Here is a 4,823-nt window from a genome sequence, read left to right on the forward strand (position 1 = left end):
AGGATTGGTCCTGGGATTTCTCCCATCCTTGAGGTCTTAGCTCAACTCATTATCTTTTTTTTTTTTTTTTTGCAACAGGGCCTCACTCTGTGGCCCCGGCTAGAGTGTAGTGGTGCAATCTCGGCTCACTGCAAGCTCTGCCTTCTGGGTTCAAGCAATTCTCCCGCCTCAGCCTCCCAAGTAGCTGGGATTATAAGAATGCACCATTTTTGTATTTTTAGTGGAGAGGGGGTTTCACCATGTTGACCAGGATGGTCTCGAACTCCTGACCTCAAGTGATCCACCTGCCTCGGCCTCCCAAAGTGCTGGAATTACAGGCATGAGCCACTGCGCCTAGCCTCAATTCATTACCTTCTCTTACTATGACATCAGGGATTGAGGGTAGGAAATTGGAAGGGGAACCCAACATGCACGGCACACCCTGGTGTGTGTTAGGCAGTGGGCCAGGCACTTTTCATGCATTCTTTCATTTAATTCTCATAGTTTTTCTAGGAGGGGGCTCTTATTATTGTCCACATTTCAAAAGGAGAACACTGACCAAGAGGTTAAGACTTTTGCTCAAGACAAGTAGAGAAGTAATGGGGCTGGAATACAGATTATTTCTGGATTAATCTCGGTCATCTAAAAATCATGAAAAGTCAGGCCCTTGTGTTATATAAAAATAGTCAGTGAAGTGTTACATTTTTGGAGAAGGCATCCTCATTAAACAATTAAGAAATATTTCAGGAATGCAAAAAGGTATAACTAATAACATGATAGGCTGGAAGCGGTGGCTCACACCTATAATCCCAGCACTTTGGGAAGCCAAGGCAGGTAGACTGCTTGACCCCAGGAGTTTAAGACCCCCCTGGGAAAGATGGCGAGACCTGTCTCTACAGAAAAATTTAAAACTTAGCCAGGCATGGTGGTGCATGCCTGTAGTCCCAGCTACTCGGGAGGCTGAGACAGGAGGATCCCTTGAGCCCAGGAGTCCAAGCCTGCTACAGTGAACTATGATCACATCACTGTACTCTGGGTGACAAAGTGAGATTCTGTCTCAAGAGAAAAAGAAAAGAATAATGTGATGAACAGCAGCTGTCAAGCTTGAGAAATAGAATCTGTCTCCAATTGCATCTATCTGCTTCCCCTGCCAGAGAGCACCATTATTCCAAATTTGGAGCTAATGTCTCGTGTACTTTATCTTTGTACTATTTTCCCTTGCTTCCCTCACCAATGACTCCTAATTTCTTTCTGGACACTGGGGGTTGATTATCTTGCACTTCTAGATTCATTTGATCACTTCAGCGTTCCTCACTGAGACAGGCACTGAGCAAGAGTCTGTAATCTCAGAACTGCCCACATCTTCTGCTTCCCCCAAGGATTTTGGCCCAGCCCCTAGAGCCAATGCCTGTTGCTCCTCAATGCCACCAGTAAATGCTTAGACGCAGGAGGTGAGGCAAGCAGAGTAGAGTCCAGGAACCTTGGCCCTCAGTCAAAGAGCCACTCAAGGAAGGCAGGCAGGAACCATGTCCAGGCATGATGTTTCCCTCTGTGAAGGCCATTCTCTGCCCTTTGCCCACTCAGTGTGAGTGCATCTCAGTCCATGTAGGGCAGGCTGGTGTGCAGTTGGCAATGCCTGCTGGGAGCTCTACTGCCTGGAACATGGGATTCAGCCTGATGGGCAGATGCCCAGTGACAAGACCATCAGGGGAGGGGATGACTCCTTCAACACCTTTTTTAGTGAAACTGGGGCTGGGAAACATGTGCCCCAGGCAGCGTTTGTGGATCTGGAGCCTGCTGTGATCGGTGAGTGATGATCAGTCCCAGCCATGACCTTGTCCCTGGGTACCACAGCAAGTCCTACTCCATAACTGCAGAGCATGGCATTTGTGGTGTAGCTTCCCAGGTGCTGCAGCCAATTAGAACTCCAGATGTACAGAATCACTGTTACTCAGCTCCTGAGTCTGTAGGCCACTGCACATCCCTTTCCTTATTGAAAAACACATCCGGCCGGGCGCGGTGGCTCAAGCCTGTAATCCCAGCACTTTGGGAGGCCGAGACGGGTGGATCACGACGTCAGGAGATCGAGACCATCCTGGCTAACACGGTGAAACCCCGTCTCTACTAAAAAATACAAAAAACTAGCCGGGCGAGGTGGCGGGCGCCTGTAGTCCCAGCTACTCGGGAGGCTGAGGCAGGAGAATGGCATGAACCCGGGAGGCGGAGCTTGCAGTGAGCTGAGATCCGGCCACTGCACTGCAGCCTGGGTGACAGAGCGAGACTCCGTCTCAAAAAAAAAGAAAAAAAAAAAGAAAAACACATCCAAGCAGCACAAACACATCCAAACAGGTAATAGCAGCAGCCTGAATGCAGCCTGAATGCAGAACCTGGGAGCTGGTGACCCCACTCCCTTCGGGTACCCTGGGGCTCCAGCAGCTGTATCGCAAAGGGAGGTAGAGCCCAAAACTCTGCCCATTGCGATGAAGTTTGAACGGGTACATACTGCCAGATCTTTTATCCAGAGCAGCTCATCACAAGCAAGGAAGATGCTGCCAATAACTATGCCCGAGGCCACTACACCACTGGGAAGGAGCTCATCGACCTGGTACTGGACCGGATTCGGAAGCTGGTGAGGAAAGGGCTGAGGGCTGCGGCAGGGGGAGTCAATCTGAATTCCTGTTGTGAGGTAGTCTGGACACCAGATTGGGGAAGGACAGCTTCAGCCTCTGGGAGAAACACACAGGATCAGGACCAATGAGGAGAGGTCCTGCACTCTGATCAGGGGGGCCAACTGTAGCTTCCAGCCTGGAGCTGGGGTCCCCTGCATCTCTGAAGTGGCTGGCCTGGTGCTAGGCAGGGTGTCCATTAAGGCAAACATGTTGATGGGCTGCCTGGCCAAGTTGTGGGGGTCCATAAGCATTCCCAGGATACCACCTTGTGTTACAAGGATGTGGGCGGAAGTCCCTGTGAAAGGCAGAGATTCAAAGAATGTCAGCCCAAAGCCTCTATGATTGGCCTTGACTTTTACAAAGGATGGGGATGAGGTTCCTGGATTGTTGTTCTTAGTAGAGAAGCCCTCTAGAAACATCCAAAGTTAAATCAGCGGGGCATGGATGTGATGGTGGGTGGAGTTGGCAAGTTATGACAACAAGATGAGGAAGCCCTGGAGTCCTGCGCACTGGTCAGCCTAGACAGCCAACTCCACCCACCATCATACCCCTCTTTTCCAGCATACAACAGAGCTCTGTGTTAAGGACCTCAGGAGATTTCAGAGGAAGAGGGACAGGGAGGAGAAAGGGTGGGCCCTGGGCCCTCTCTATGAGGATCTCTTTTGTGCTCTTGGAAAAGTCTTCCAAGGAGTTCGTGAAACTTTTGGGAATTTAAAACAGCACAGTTGGTTCTTTCCTGTCCATCAGCTGTGCTCCATGCCCCACATTTCCCCTCCCCTTCCCTATCTAGGCTGACCAGTGCACAGGACTTCAGGACTTCCTGGTATTCCACAGCTTTGGCGGGGGCACTGGCTCTGGCTTCACCTCACTCCTGATGGAACGGCTCTCTGTTGACTATGGCAAGAAATCCAAGCTGGAATTCTCCATCTACCCAGCCCCCAGGTGTCTACAGCCGTGGTCGAGCCCTACAACTCTATCCTGACCACCCACACCACCCTGGAGCACTCAGACTGTGCCTTCATGGTGGACAACGAAGCAATTTATGACATCTGCCGCCGCAACCTAGACATCGAGCGCCCAACCTACACCAACCTCAATCGCCTCATTAGCCAAATAGTTTCCTCCATCACAGCTTCTCTGTGCTTTGACAGGGCCCTCAATGTGGACCTGATGGAGTCCTAGATCAACCTGGTGCCCTACCCTCACATCCACTTCCCCCTGGCCACCTATGCACCAGTCATCTCTGCAGAAAAGGCATACCACGAGCAGCTGTCGGTGGCAGAGATCACCAATGCCTGTTTTGAGCCTGGACGGTGAAGTGTGATCCCCGGCTCGGCAAGTACATGGCCTGCTGCCTACCGTACCATGGAGACATGGTGCCCAAGGATGTCAACGCTGCCATTGCCACCATCAAGACCAAGAGCAGCATTCAGTTTGTGGATTGGTGCCCCACAGGCTTCAAGGTTGGTATCAACTACCAGCCTCCCACTGTGGTGCCTGTGGGTGACCCGGTAAGGTGCAACGTGCCATGTGCATGCTGAGCAACACAACAGCCATTACCGAGGCCTGGGCCCGCCTGGACCACAAGTTCGACCTGATGTATGCCAAGAGGGTGTTTGTCCACTGGTATGTGGGTGAGGGTATGGAGGAAGGTGAGTTCTCTGAGGCCCATGAGGATATGACTGCTCTGGAGAAGGATTACAAGGAGGTGGGCATGGATAGCTTAGTGGGGGGGAGGAAAAGAAGTGGGGGATGAGTACTAGGGGAATATTGCCTGTCTGTCCTACATAAAGTGCTGTGGCCTTATTGTCTCACGAATGTCTTTTTCTCTTGGGAAAAACCATGTGGGGAGGGCTTCTTCTCCACGAGAGGTAGGAACACTGGTGTCTTAGCCTCTATTCCCCAGAAAGCAGATCTGATTTTAGATTTCATTACAGAGTGCAATTACAGCGAACAGAATGGGGGCCAAGGGAAGTAAGGCACAGAAAGAGGAAGAATTCACCCTAGAGAAAATGCAGCTGAATAAATGGCATCTCAGAACCATCCTTGGGTGAGTGGGCAGGTAAGGGCTGGGGGTGGGGTTTATGCACTGGCTCTGTTCTTCCACTGGTTAAACCTTCGCCCCATCCAGCATTAACTCCCCTGCACTGGTGGATTACACACACTTCGGCTGTA

The 4,823-nt window shown here is 51.1% G+C and overlaps 1 pseudogene; it reads left to right on the forward strand.

Annotated features, from left to right (window-relative positions):
• Positions 1 to 1,376: 1,376 nt before the first annotated feature.
• On the forward strand, positions 1,377 to 4,531 carry LOC102139384 (tubulin alpha-1D chain-like; annotated as a pseudogene).
• Positions 4,532 to 4,823: the final 292 nt, after the last annotated feature.

The sequence above is a fragment of the Macaca fascicularis genome, chromosome 12, assembly GCF_037993035.2.
Source record: "Macaca fascicularis isolate 582-1 chromosome 12, T2T-MFA8v1.1".
Classification (NCBI taxonomy): Eukaryota; Metazoa; Chordata; class Mammalia; order Primates; family Cercopithecidae; genus Macaca; species Macaca fascicularis.